This window comes from Rhinolophus sinicus, linkage group LG03 (genome assembly GCF_036562045.2).
Source record: "Rhinolophus sinicus isolate RSC01 linkage group LG03, ASM3656204v1, whole genome shotgun sequence".
NCBI classification, from domain to species: Eukaryota; Metazoa; Chordata; class Mammalia; order Chiroptera; family Rhinolophidae; genus Rhinolophus; species Rhinolophus sinicus.
The window spans coordinates 46,345,059-46,360,793 of record NC_133753.1 but is presented as its reverse complement, the minus strand read 5'-3'; the positions used below and the strand labels follow the sequence as shown (position 1 = coordinate 46,360,793).

Here is a 15,735-nt window from a genome sequence, read left to right as displayed (position 1 = left end):
TACACACATATTAGTGTATGTATTTGATCACAATATTTATTTTTTAGTGTGGATCATGGTAAAAATAAATAAATAAATAAAAGCCATCAATAAAAACTTTCTGAAAAGCAGTTTCAATTATTTTGTTTTGGAATAAAAAGCTTAGGTCAGTGATTGGACTAGCTTTCATGACTTTCCTAACTATTAACTATGATATTCTGATCAATCTGTTAGTAAGAAAAATGAGGGTTTTTCTAGCAGCTTAAAGTCTGGAGTGAGGCTGAGTAGAGTGAGGTAAAAGGGGGTGGGGGATGTCACTTATTAATGGGGTCAAAGAAAGACTCACACCCCATTTCAAGAGGGGGACGCCTGTTAAGTACTTACAGAGGCCTATGTTTTAGGCAAATGTGTAAAACTTTCTATATTATAGTGGTGAGAAAAATGAAAATAAATCACCCCAAAAAGAATGATACTCTGCAGCAGAAAAATACTGAAGTGTCCTTTAAAATTTTACTACGCAAAATTTCAAAGTTATATGATTTCCCCCAAAAACCTCACCCAATTTTAAAGCAAATCAGCAGATATTTCATTACGGACATCTAAAAGATTTGAAGTATTCTTTTAGAGCAGATGGATTCCTTGTTATTTGGAGGCCTCTGCAATATAAATGGGGAAAATTGGAAGACCAGATGGAGACCCACAGATATGGGGAAGGTTATAGTCCCAGTCAGACATTTCAGCAATTCAGGAAGAAAAGTCCAAATGGTTCTTTGAAAAGTAAAAGGGTTGAAAGTGAAAAAACAAAATTATGATCAAAGTTCAACGCAAAGCAATAGATTTTACAAGAACTAAAACCATGGAATGACCATGACTTGAACTTGATCATGAGGCAAAAACAGTCTATTTTATTAATATTTTCCTGCCAAGAAGACTATAGCCCTCCATTCTAGATGACAATGCAAGTTTTAAGAGGAAATACAGATGCTATTAATGAAGTTACAGCAGGTACAGAAGAATACTTATATGTAAAATTAGACACTCAACTAATGTACAAATTGGAGAAACCACAGTATCTCCACGGATCCCAGTGATACACCTGTATCTGTTACTTTTTGCCCTAATGAAAGTACTTACGTCAACAGAAGCTATGTTAGTTAACGTACTTTCTTTTTTTGATTAAGTCTTGTTTTATTATTAATTATTTGGACAATTTCCTAGAGAGTCTGTGCATAATTTTTCCGCTTTGTTTACATAGTCAGTGATTAGGAAGCAGCTCCTCCTAAGGAACAGGTGGAAAGCTTGTGAGGGTCACCAACACATACTACTGACATCTAAAAATCAAAATTTAATCCTCTTGTACAAATCACGTCTTTAAAATTTTTTTATCATTAATTTTTCTTTTATGTTAAGGTATAACTTACATGAAGTAAAGAGCACAAATGTTAAGTGTACAGCTCAGTGAATGTTTACATATCTGTATATATACCCAAATAACCATCTGGGGAGAGAATATTTTCAGCACTCTAGTAGCCTTTCTTGTGCCTCTTCCCGATCAATAATCCTCATCTACCACCACCCAAACTAATCTGTTTTAACTGCAACAGCCAAGAAACTAGTTTTGCTTATTTTGAACATCTGTGGATGTAATTATACAATAACCACTCTTTTGTGTCTGCCTTCTTTTGCTCAACATTATGTTTGAGATTCATCCATTTTGTTGCATGTATTAGTAGTGCATGATTTTTTACGTTTTTTAATTGGGGGGGTTAGTTCTCTCTAGTTCATGTTTATTAGTGTGCATGACTTAGATATTCTGCTATGAACATTCTTGAACATATTTCTGGTACACATACTGTGTTTCCCCGAAAATAAAACCAAGTCTTCTATTAATTTTCGCTCCAAAAGACGCATTCGAGCTTATGTTCGGGGGATGTCATCCTGAAAAATCATGCTAGGACTTTTATTTTCTGGTTAGGTCTTATTTTCAGGGAAACATGGTATATATGCATTTTCTTGGGCACAAACCTAGAACGGAATTTCGGGGTCATATGCTTACAGGACAATAAACTTATCAAATCCACTCTGTATTTCATCTAAAAGCATGTTGAAACATAAGAGACAATCCTTCTCAGGAAGAATTCTTTGGTAAGTGTAAGTTGAGTTGATATCATAAATTACTCTCATTAGTCACCAAGGACAACTAGGCCAAAAAGGTAGTCACCCTACTGAGGTCCACCTTTCCTCATATTTGTATCTTATTTCCAAACTGCTGCCTCTTCCTCCACATCAAAACTCTAATGTCTTGGTAGCTTAAGCTAAGCATTAAGAAGCTACCAAGTTAATTCCATTCATAATAGCCAAGAGGTAGAAACAACCCAAATGTCCATCAATGGATGAATGGAGGACAGATGCATAAACAGAATGTGGTATATACATGGAATTTTACAATGGAATATTGTGATACATAACAGTGGAATTTTATTCAGCCTTAAAAAGGAAAGATATCCTGTCACATACTACAATGTACATGGACCTTGGGGATATTATGATAAATAAAATAAGACAGTCACAAAAAGGCAAATACTATATAATTCCACTTTTATGTGGTATCTAAAATAGTGAAATTCACAGAAAAGAACATAGAATTATGGTTACCAGGGCCTAGGGAGAGAGGGAAAAGAGGATGTTGTTTAACTTTCCCCAATTTCAGCTGGAGAAAATGAAAAGGTTCTGGAGATCTGTTTTACAACAATATGAATATACTTAACCCTATTGATTGTACACTTAAATTGGTTAAGACCGTAAATTTTATGTTGTATTTTTTACCACAAAGTTAAAAAAAATGAATCTGCGCAATCCGTTTCAGACCCACAAATGCCATTTTTAGGAAAGTAAAAAATTCTAAGACCTACCTTCTCAGTGTAAGAATAACTATTGTCATTTTGAGCACAGTCACTCCCAATTTATAATGGGAGAACGTGGTCTTTGAGACCACGTCAAAATGTAACAAAAAATCAGTTTGTACTTTAAAAGTAAATCACTGAAATCTCAACAATTTAATGGCAACAATTTAATGGACTTGCTAAACTCTAATCTGTAGAATTTTAGGCAATGCAGTGTTCTTTAGTAAAACGTTTGCTTTAATGGCTAGAACGGAAACGTTAACCTACGGCTATCAGATTCTCATTCAAAGTCAAAAAAATCTTGCCTTGTGGAGAATAATAAACATCAAAGCAGCACCATCTCTACTCAAATATTGCCTTTTATAGATTAGCTTAAAAACCTTGTAAGGAAAAACAAGTAAGACGATCTTGCTCATGGTTATTCAAGTGATTATGAAACAGTGTATAAGGCTACAAAAACATGATAGACAATGTATAATTTAAGACTGACCATAAATGATATAATAGTCTTATTGCCAATCAATAACTTACAGAAAAATTAAAAATATATCAAATGTGAAGAAACTTGAAACTTTCCCAAGTCTAACTATAAATGTAGTTTCACAGGTGGGAAAAATAATTTCAACCAATACCAAGTGATTACACAAACTTTAAGTCCAATAATACTGTATGAAGTTACATAATTATATTAACAAGTCTGTGGTATCAATTTTGACTAAACCTACATATTTTAGTAAAAGCTTTTGAGATATAATTCATACACCATACAATTCACCCATTTACAGTGTGAATTCATGGGTTTTAGTATGCTCAGAGTTGTGCAACCATCTCCACAATGAATTTTAGACTATTTCCATCTACTTGAAAACTCATACTCTTTAATTATTACCCATTTAACAGTCTTTCTGACCCTCCCCCGACTCCCAACACCAGTCCTTAGCAACCATTAATCTGTTTCTGTCTCAAAAGATTTGCCTATTCTGGATATGTCACATAAATGGAATCATATAATATGTGGTTTTTGGGACTGGCTTTCTCCACTTGGCACAATGTACATCAATTGTTGTACCATGCACCTTCATTCCTTTTAAGGTGAAAAAATACCACATTTTCTTTATTAATCAAGTCATAGACATTTGGCTTGCTTCCACTTCTAAGCTATGAAAAGTGCTACGAATATTCATGTACAAGCTTTTGTGTAAATACACGTTTTCGTTTCTCTTGGGTATATACCTAAGAGTGGAATTGCTGGCACAAATGGTAACTCTTAAATTTAACTTGTGAGAAACTGCCTGGTTGTTTTCCAAAGTGGCTGCACTATTCTACATTCCCTTCAGCAGCATATGAGGTCTCTGACTTCTACTATACATCCTCCCCAGTTAACACCTGTTATTATCTATTTGATTCTAGTCAGCCTAGTCGGTATGATATGGTATCTTACTGTGGTTTTGATTTGCATTTCCCCAATTACTAATGATGGCGAAAATATGAGGAAAAAGTGAAAAAATCAAATGGAGTCTCTAGAGTCAAGCTGCTAAATTACTAAAATGAAGTAGATTGAAGCATAAGGAAATGATGTTACTCTTGCTTTAAGTAGCCTGGGAACTTAAGTTATGCCTGGAGATAGATATATTATATAGATAACCCTCTGATTATCCCCTGAAGTACTCAGGAAAGAAAGTTCATGTGTTCAGACCGCCTGACATCCATTCTTCAAACCACCGGACATCTGGAAGATTACCATCTGGGACAAACCCTGAGGCTAAGAATGCAGGACTGATTCTTCTCAAGAATGTACTTTTTACTATAAGAACTCTTAGCTTTTCTTTCTTCTTTGGAACACTCTGTGTGTGGCCTAGTTGTGTTTCTGACTTGCAAACCCTAAGACCCTTGAATAAATTTTTGCCATTTATTTCAAGTCAAAGTCTTTTGATTCTTTTGTGCTTGGCTGACACATCATTTCAAATGCTTAAGGGCCATCTCTATGTCACCTCTGGAGAAATGTCTATCAAATCCTTTGCATATTTTTAAATTGGGTTGTCTTTTTAGAAGGTCCGACAATTAAGTTTTCAAACACACCCTAGAAAAAGTGCTACATACCTCATTGCTCAATATCACTACAGTCACCTTTGAAGTACTCCCCTTAAGAAGCTATGCAGTGATGCCAGCGCCTAGTCCACCCTTCACAACAATTTTGGAACTCTTTTTCTAGGATGGTCATCAGAGCTGCCGTATTATCCTTGATGTCCTGAATGTCATCAAAATGTCTTCCTATCAACATTTCCTTTATCTTCGGGTAAAGAAAGAAGTCATTGAGGCCCAGATCAGGTGAGTAGGGAGGGTGTTACAATACAGTTATTTGTTTACTGGCTAAACACTCCCTCACAGACAGTGCCATGTGAGCTGGTGCATCGTTGTGATGCAAGAGCCATGAACTGTTGGCAAGAAGTTCAGGTCGTTTTCGTCTTTTTCACACAGGCTTTTCAGCACTTCCAAATAGTACACTTGGTTAACTGTTTGTCCAGTTGGTACAAATTCGTAACAAATAATCACTCCGATATCAAAAAAGGTTAGCAACATCGTTTTGACTCTTGATTTGAACTTTTTTGGTCATGGAGAATTGGCTGACTTCCATTGTGCACTTTGACGCTTTGTTTCAGGATCATATTGGTACACCCATGCTTCATCATCAGTGGTTACATGGCCCAAAACATTGTCTTGCCTCTCCAAAGGTCTTGGCAAACTTCGACTCTCCTTTACTTTTCTTCATCGGTGAGCTCCAGTGGGACCATTTTTGCACACCTTTCTCATGCCAAGATTTTCCGTTAAGATTTTCCTGTTTCTCTGAGGATGTTTACTTCGTCTGCTATGCTTCTCACAGTCAGCCAACGATTTTGATGCACAATTTGATGAATTTTTGCAATGTTTTTGTCAGTGCTGCTCATTACTGGCCACCCTGACCTCTCTTCATCAGTGACATGTTCTCTCCCCTCAGAAAAACGTTTAATCCATTTGTACACTGCCATTTTCTTCATGGCTTTATCCCCATAAACTCAGACTAACATGTCCCTGATTTCACTTCCACTCTTGCCAAGTTTAACAAGAAACTTAATATTTGCTTGTTGCTCTAATTCAAGCTCAGGCATTCTCACAATAGCATACAAAAACATGCAACAATAATGAACGCCACTCAGCAAAACACCGGCACACGTTGACACGAACACAGCTGTGAGACACTGATACACCAAGTTTATGAAACCTTACCAAGCTGTTTGTACAGTGCTGACAATGTTAATCGCTGGCAAGTTCATGAACTTAATTGTCAGCCTTAATTGTTGAGTTGTAAGAGTTCTTTACATACTCTGAATACTAGTCCATTATTAGGTATAATTCGCAAAGTTTTCCCATTATGTGTTTGTTTGTTTTTACTTTCTTTATGGTGTCCTTTGCAGCACAAAATTTTTATTATTGTGAAGTCCAATTTATCGATTTGTTTCTTTTGTTGTTTGTAGTTTTAGTGTCATACTGTAAGAATCCACTGCCAACTCTGAGGTCATGAAGATTCACCCATATGTTTTCTATGAGTTTTATAGTTTGGGCTCTTACATTTAGTTCTTTGATCCATGTGATTAATTTTTTTATACAGTATGAAGTAAAGGTTCAACTTCAATCTTTTGTATATGAAAATCCAGCTGTCTCAGCATTATTGGTTGAAAAATTATTCTTTCCCCATTAAATGGCCCTGGGACACTAGTCAAAAAGCAATGGACCACAGACCTGGTTTCTCAATTCGTTTCCATTGATTTATGTCTAACCTAATGCCAGTAGCAGTGTCTTGATCACTGTTGCTTTGTAGTAAATTTTGAAATCAAAAAGTGTGAGTCATCCAACTTTGTTCTTCTTTGTCAATATTGTTTTGCCTCTCTGGGTCACTTGCAACTCCATACCAATTTTAGGATCAGCTTGTGAATTTCTACCAAGAGCCAGCTGGGATTCTGACAGGAATTGTGTTGAATCTGTAGATAAATTTGAGGAGTACTACCATCCTAACAGTATTAAGACTGGTCCATGAATGTTAATGTCTTTCCATGTATTTAGGTCTTTAATTTCTTTCAACAATATTTTGTAGTTTTCAGAGTATAAATTTTACACTCATTTTATTAAATTTATTCTGTTTTTGAGATTTATTCTTTTTCAATACTATAAATGGAACTGTTTTCTTAATTTCATTTTTGGATAAAACATACTTTTGTATAATAATGATTCAAGACCTCTTCCTTCATGCTCCATTTCCAGAAGCACATTATATCTTTTAATTAGAAAAGTAATAGTATCTGCCAGATGGATGACACTCCTTCAATAAAAATTTAGAGCAAAATCATTTACAATGGAAATGTTTCTAAAGTTTCAGGTTTAATAAAGAGTGTATGTGGTGCTTGCTTTGGCAGCACATATACTAAAACTGGAATACAGAGAAGATTAGCACGGCCTCTGCACACGGATGACATGCAAATTCATGAAGTATTACATATTTTTACAAACTTCTAGTTATAAAATAAATAAGTCACGGGGATGTACAGCATGGTGACTATAGTTAATAATACTGTATTACATATTTGAAAGTTGCTGAGAGTAAATCTTGTAAGTTCTCATCACAAGAAAAAAATTTTTGTAACGATATAAATTTCCTGCCCATACAGATAAAATAAAACTAATTTATCTAGTAAGCTCTGAAGGATGATATGTTATATTTCTGATAACAATGTATCTTCATGAAAATGTCTACTGTGTTATTAATTTATTATAATAATAAAAGGTAGTAGTAACTGGAAGGCCAATTATATGGTAACAATTGTGGTAATCTGCTTGAAGAAACAGAATGAAAACATTAAACTTATGAAAATCATATAGCAACTTAGTAAATAAGAAAGTAGAATCTCAAAGCATACCCAACTTTGTTTATATTAATAGAAGTACATATATACATATGTGTATATGTATATACATGTATGTACACAACTGAACAAAGACTTTGCTCTAATTTTCTGTGATGTTACAATTCTGTCTACCAAAACCAACCAACCAACAAACAAAAAACCCAAACAAAACAAGCTTCATGAATTGGAATTATCCTTAACCTCTCTATAGTCTGGATGTTCAAATTCAAACAATCTAATTATTATTTAGATTAATCCATCTCTGAAGTAGTTTATAAAATAAAGATACGTAGAATAAAGCAGCACTGCAATCTCAAAAAGGCATATTAATTTTTAGTTTCACAGTATAAAAGCCTAAACTAACTAGAAGAGAGCCCTTTAATCAAAGAGACATTTAGCATTACTTGAAATCACAAAGCATTTACTGTTTAAGCTTTTTACCATCCAGACAAACCAGAGAAACTCCCACTATTATTCTTTAGATATCAGCACCACTGGGTAAAAAAGATTGCCCTGTATTTTTAACAATACAGAAAAATTATACCTTTTGGGGGTAAAGAGGACACATCAGAAATTCTAATTAATTTATGTTCTGGGTAGGGAAATGACATGTAATTCCTTCCAAGATTTTTTACTGCCTACAGGATAAAGTCCAAAATCCACATCATGGCCCAAAGCTAATCAAGAACAGACTCTGCTCACATCTCTAGCCACATTTCCCACTGTCTTATTCAAATAAAAAGCTATGGGTTGAATAAGATACACTGTTTATAATTTCTTCCACTTCACAATATCCTCCAATTTTCCTCTAAATTTCAAAATATATGCTTTGCAAAATAAAAAATAAAAAAATATTAATTATTAATTAACTAATGCTTTCGTTCCTCACCTCCTAGAAAATCCCTGAAGATTAAAGCTAGTCCAGCATAGAAACCAGATAGTTAAAGAAAGAATCACTGGCTATCATTTTATACTTTATATTGCTTTTCCTAGGAGTTGGTAATTATGTTTAATGCCAATGACTACCAACTTTGGAATTCGGTATTTATTATCTGTTTGGGATGTCCCTGATCTTGGCTCTAGTTCCAAGTTTATGGTAAGTAGTTTATTACACTTTAACCCAAGTCATTTAATTTCTAATTTCTCTCATCTTTAAAATGATGAAGGCTGGACTAGATAATGCCAAGGTTCCTTACAGGTCTAAAACTTAACTATTACTTTTGTTGATTTGGATTATCTATATTTATTAAATCAGTCTAAGTTACCATTAGATTTCTGGGAGCCAGGTCCCTCTCTTGTGTCATACTAAATAAACTCAAGGCCATCTTTTTCATATAACTGTTGCTAATCTAGTTGTCAGACCTGAAATTGTACAGTATGGTTCTTCAACCATGGTCTGGTTTTCTGTTCAATTTACTGCTTATTTAAGATAATGCCGAATCTTGATTATGTTAACCAGTCAGTGTATGAGCTGCCCCACTTCAACCATTGTACTATGTGAGGATTTCATTAGGATAGTAATCCCCCTTATCTGCAGTTTCACTTTCTACGGTTTCAGTTACCTATGGTCAACCGCGGTCTGAAAATATTAAATGGAAAATTCCAGAAATAAATAATTTATAAGTTTTAAATTGCATGCTGTTCTGAGTTAATGATGAAATCTCAAGCTGTCCTGCTCTGTCCAGCCCTGGACGTGAATCATCTCTTTGTCCAGTGTATCCGTGGTATGTATGCTACCCGCCTGTTAGTTACTTCATAGTTGTCTCGCTTATGAGACTAGTGGTATCACAACGCATAGTTTCAAGTAACCCTTATTTTACTTACTAAGGCATATATTCAAAAATGTTATTACAGTATATTGTTATAATTGTTCTATTTTATTGTTAGTTATTATTATTAATCTCTTGCCATGCCTAATTTATAAATTAAACTTTACCCTAGGTATGCAATATAGGAAAAAATGGTATATATAGGATTTGGTATTATCCAAAGTATCAGGTATCCACTGGGAGTCTTTAACTATATCCCCTGCAGAAAAGGGGGGGGTGGGAAGGGCTACTATATGTCCTTCAAAGGTCTCCATCCAATTCACAGTTGAACTAAATGGAACCAAAATCAGAACTCTATGTTCAGCATCAGTGATAATAGTGATCCATTAACTAATTCTCCCTGGTAAAGGTGTTTCAAAGAACTACAAATCTACTTAATTTCTATCAGCCAGCTCATATTTTTATTCATGTTACTAGAATATCACAAAAGTCTGTCAAATCAATGCTTTGCTGAATAAAAATACATATACCGTAATATGTACATTGAGACATCTGGTTTAACATGGCAGATAAAATTAAGCATTTAGCCCTATTACTTTCCAAAACCCCACTGAAATGACAAAAGAAACAAAAAAGGACAAAAGAAATAGGTAAGGAAACAGCAGACGAGAGATGTCAACATTTTGGATGGTAAGTGAAGAGACAAGTGGTAACAGACAGACTTAGCAGACCTAAGAAACCCAAATGCTAAGAGTACCTAATGATACTGACAGAAAATTTATAACTTTGTTATAAACTTGAGAAGAAAAATTAATAAAGTGTAAGTAGATAACTAAGAAAAATTTTAAAAAATCAAGTATCAGTAATTTTTATCTGAAGGGAGGAAGGCTAGGGATGTACTAGAAAGGAAACACAATAATAATGCTTTCTTGGCTCAGGAGTGAACAATATTTCCACAACCATTACACTGTACATGTAGAAAAATGGCTTAACTAAAAAGTATGACATAAGTACACTGGAAGAATGTAGGGAATGTATGTACAGACGACCCCCAATTTAAAGGGTTCTACTCATGATTTTTCAACTTTACAGTGGTGCGAAACCGATAAGCATTCAGTAGAAACCATACTTTCAATTTTGATCTTTTCCCAGGCTCATATGTGGTACAATACTCTCTTGTGATGCTGGGCAACGGCAGTGAGCTGCAGCTCCCAGTCAGCCACCTGATCACGAGGGTAAACAACCAATACTCTACAGTGTGCTCATTGTTAGATGATTGTGCCCAAGTGTGGGCTAATGCAAGCGTTCTGAGCATGTTTAACAGGCTAGGCAAAGCTATGATGTTGAGTAGGTTAGATGTATCAAACGCATTTTCAACTCATGGTATTTTCAACTTACAATGGGTTTACTGGGACATACCCCACCATAAGTCAAGGAGTATATGTATGTAATTTGGAATAGCATGTATGAGAAAAAAACCAATAAACAATATTTAATATTGAAAAAATTAATAATGTCTAGAAAAAAGGTATCTAGGCAGACATTTAAAGAGTTGAAATGCTTGCTTGCACGGATCAGGGCTTTAAAATCTATGTCACATGGTTATTTTCATAAAAATTAAATTATAAAAAAGTGTATATCTATAGCATTTTCTTGCCCTAGTAACCCCAACTCATGATCTACATCTTGTGGATGGCAATGAGCTCCACTTCCTCTAATAAGAGCTTTACCTTTTATTGAAAAATATAACCTTAAGTTCAGACAGTTTTCTCCTTAGGATTCATGATGACATCATGTAAATACGGATTCTGCGCTCTTTTCATAATCAAATCCATAATCATCCTAGTTTTGTAGTCCTCCTCAACAATTCCAAACCGGTTTAGCAATCCTGGAAATTTTACTGTTAAATTTTCCTCATTAACTAGCCAAGATCTCAATGCATAATCCTGCAAGTACCATATCTATGACACTTCTAAATTACCATATTAACATGACGCATACTGTGCATCAACAAATGTGGTTAAAACTGTTTATTCCTACCATTTTTAAGATTATGTTATTGACAGAAAGAATTCTTTCTCAAGATCTGTTAAAGTTGTTTAACCTCAACAAATTGTGCTTGAGTTAGAATAGTACCAAATTTCCAAAAGAAATTTACTCTGTGACACTACTAGGAACAAGAATTGTATATACATTTATGGTTTTTTTCCCAAGGAAGTTAAAATACATTATTTCTGGAGCCATAATTTTAAATTTAACCACTCGACACCAAACTGTGGAACCAAAACAAGTAATATGATCTTTTACATGCCTGTGAAGCGGAAACATAAAAACACCACTTGCAGGGGGCGGGGAATATATTTTGTCAGGTCTACACACAAATGTACACATATACATATCTCTGAAAAGATAAAGCACATGGGACAAAATATTAACTGGTAATAATATATTATGGATATTAATCATCGTATTCTTTTTACTTTTTTATCTTTTTGTAAAATTTTGAAAACACTGTACAAAGTTGGGAAAAATTAAAACAAAATTTCTAATGTTTTGTATTATATATATAACCATATGCTCACTATATATCAACCACTGTCTTAGGTGATTTTATACATTATCTGAATTATATGCTCATAACAAATCTGTAAGGTAGATACTATTACTCTCATCTGACAGGAAAAAACATGAAACCTGGAAAGGCAATCTGACTCCAGGACTCTTACTTTTAACCACTGGGGAAGAGAGTAATGACATAACTTCTAAAATTTGTTTTAGTTTGTTCCATCTACAGACACTAAAAATTTCCAAATTTATAGAAAAATCTTATCAATCTTATAAAGCACAAAATATGTTTTTCTGTTTTGTTGGTTGGCTTGGGTTTTGGCTAACATACAGTTCCCATTTGTTCAAGCTGCTAAGATTTCCTACGACACCATGAATAAAGTAACATTTGATTTTATAATGGCTTCACTTTCAACTAGAGAACATACAGTTAGTTACATTTCATGTTTTATTGTAAACCTATATCTATTCAGATGAATGATTTTCAAAAAATTTTAATGTAGCAGAACCATATCTTTCAAACAAAATATTACTGAGAACTCAATATATAGGTAACAGAGCATCCTGCCAGCTCACTTTTTCTTTCCTGTTCTCTTAAGAATGGGAAATAGGGGCTCCAAGATTTTATGGGACACAGTATGAAACCGACTGATATGTATCTGAAACTGTTAATGATCACAACTGCTAAAAACAGGACTGGCTGACAGGAGCTGAAGTTACAAATTCTAATTTAAGGTTGGTAGTGACAGTTAAGTAGTTCAAGTAAAGCATATGCACAGAAATGATCATATACACCCTACTTTAGTCATAAAAATAAGTGTCTTATTTTAGCAGCCAGGGAGGAATGTGTCACAGGACAAGTTGCTACCCTTAACCAATTTACCTGTGCCAGAAACATACTTCTGTTCTAATGCACTTTTGCATATTTCACCAGATACCAAAGAGGGAAAAGAGCAAAAAAGTCAAATCTTCACGCCTCCACTTTCTTGTTTGTAAACAAAAACATTCTCTAATAATATCGATTTCACAGGGATAACATGAAGATTATTAAACACAGGTATACACCCATTAGATGTGGGGAAAAAATCATCTATTTACTTATTCTTGCAACAAAGGAAAACAAGCCATTGTTTGTAGACTAGGAGTATACATTTTCTTAATTCTGGAGGAATAGAATCATTTGTATCTTAATGTTTACATGATTTTTTCCAGGCCTGATTTCAGCAGGAAATTCAAAACTTTAAAAAAAAAAAAAGAAAAAAAAATCCTCAAAATATGTCCCATGTTTCTCAATTAATAAAAAACAACCTGCAGATCTGTTTCCAGTTCATTGTGTTCTCCTACCTTTTATCCAGGATCACCCTTCATCAATCTTCCTTTCTTAAATACTCAAAATTCCTTTCTATTGAGGCAATATTCACAGGTAAGACTCCATAGAAAAAATCTGCTCATTAAAAAAAATAGAGAAAGCCCACAAAGAAGCAACTCTTAACAGAAGAAATATAAATGTGCAAAGATGTTTAACTTCACCCATGAATACATACACATTCAACAAGTTACCATTTCCTGCTGTCACACTAGCACAGATGAAAAGATTCCTAATAATCCTCAAGGTTTGTGAAGAGGAAAGGAAATAAGCCTCCCCACTCCCCACACACAGTAAATGGAAACCATCTTTCTGGAGGGCAAATTGACAGTGTATAACAAAATTGCAAATATGTATATCCTTTGACTCAGAAAGTACACTTATACAGAATTTATCCTAATAAAATAAAATAATCAGCCAAGTTTGGACTACAGGATATTCAGTATAGTATTATTCATATTAAAAAACAGAAACAATTTATATGTATAATGTATAAAGACTAGTTAAATGAATTATTAAGTAACTACAGACGTTAAAAATAAATGATCTGTATTTAAGTTGAAATAAGAAGTGCATGCTATATTAAATTACATAAAAGCAGGTTTAAGTACAATTTAATTGTATTTCTAAACTATATCCTGATATACATATTAAATTCTGGATAATTAAAGAAAATTAGTGGATATCTTTGGCGACACTTCCCAAGTAGAATTTAAAAGAATTTTTAGTAATAACCGTGTTATTTTCTTTTTTAATAATTTCCTATAAAGGACATTTTTTTGCTTTTTGTTTATTGCTTTTTTTCTGATTACAAAATTTAAAAGAACAAAAGGAAGGGGGAAAAAAGAAACGTCTCAGAAATAAATAAACAGAAGTGAAAAATCAAAGGCCGTAAGTGTTTCTCTCCTGCTTACTAACCTTAGGGCACGAGGCTTTGCTAGCCCACCTGTCTAGAAACTCTTCTCTTTAGACTTTTCACACTCTCCCCTGCAGGGCTTCCTCTTCAAGCATCCCTTACAGGACCCTGTTTCTCCCAGTCAGACAGGCTCCACAGAGCCTCACCTCATCATCCACAACTGCAGGTTCATTAACACCTATTTGGTGACGAATTCTTAATCCCTATCTCAAGCGTCAACTTTTCTCAGCCTCAGATTCATATTTCTGCATACGTGTTGCAACTCCTCAAAATCTATTAATATATATTCACAAACTCTACCTGTCTTCCCCACTGCTACGCTAGTCCTGTGTTTCCAATCTCCATTAAAGGTGATCTCCCCAAGCTGGCAAACTCAGTCATCTCTGACCTCTTCCCCTCAAATCCTGCCTACGGTCTACTTCTGAAATTTCTCCCTAATTCATCCCTTCCTTCCCATCTCACTGCCATTTTCAGAGCTAAGGCAAGCCTGGCCATTTCTGACCTGGACTATATAAAGCCAAACAAAAATTCTTAAGTATCCATTATATGCCACATACAGCAAAAGGAATTAAGAACACAAAGATTAATAAAGCAAAGTACTACCATTAAGTGTCCCTGGAGGTAGAGAGATGGAGGAAGATAATACAATGAGACAAGTACTACAATTAGAGCAAAATCCACAAGTTGTCAATCTGTCCTATGTGATTTAACCTTGTAACTATGTGAAATATCTTTCTAGAATACAAACCAGATGATGTCACTTTTCTGTTGTAAAATTCTTGATGACTCTACTCCACTGCCTATAAGAAAAAGTCCAAATGCTTTAATACTATACAACCACTTCACAATCTGGTCCCAACCTAACAGCCTCATCTATTACTTTCTTTCAATTCACTCCCCTAACCCAGCCATGTAGAACTGTAATAGTTGCAGCTCTGATCACACGCTGAGCGTGTTCACAACACCTAGTGCTTGTGCATCCCACAGCTGGAGAGCCCTTCTTCCTGTGCCCACCAGTGGAAGTCCTGTCCTCCTCTCAATCAAACAATACTTCCTCTCTGATACCTTCAGTAATCTTCCCAGTCAATGTAGTTTTTACACAATCTATTATAATACGTATCACTTCATATTATAATTTTTCTCTTTCTCTCTAACACTAGACTGTGAGATTAAGGACAGAAACTACACTTTTGTTATTCTTTGTATCTTCCCCAAAGTCTAGCAAGATAGTAACTACTTAAGAACCGTTTGTTAAATGGGTGATCGGGTGGAAACAGATTTTCAGAGAACCAAACTGTAC

The 15,735-nt window shown here is 34.5% G+C and overlaps 1 protein-coding gene and 1 non-coding gene across 12 annotated transcripts in view; one reads left to right on the top strand and one right to left on the bottom strand.

The window, feature by feature from the left end:
- CSNK1G1 (casein kinase 1 gamma 1) overlaps positions 1 to 15,735 on the bottom strand; it is a 157,291-nt gene that overhangs the window by 78,090 nt on the left and 63,466 nt on the right. The gene's annotated exons all lie outside the window — the stretch shown is intronic.
- Positions 7,315 to 7,418, top strand: LOC141570985 (U6 spliceosomal RNA). The gene has a single exon (XR_012495410.1). It is a non-coding gene; the product is annotated as a U6 spliceosomal RNA (small nuclear RNA).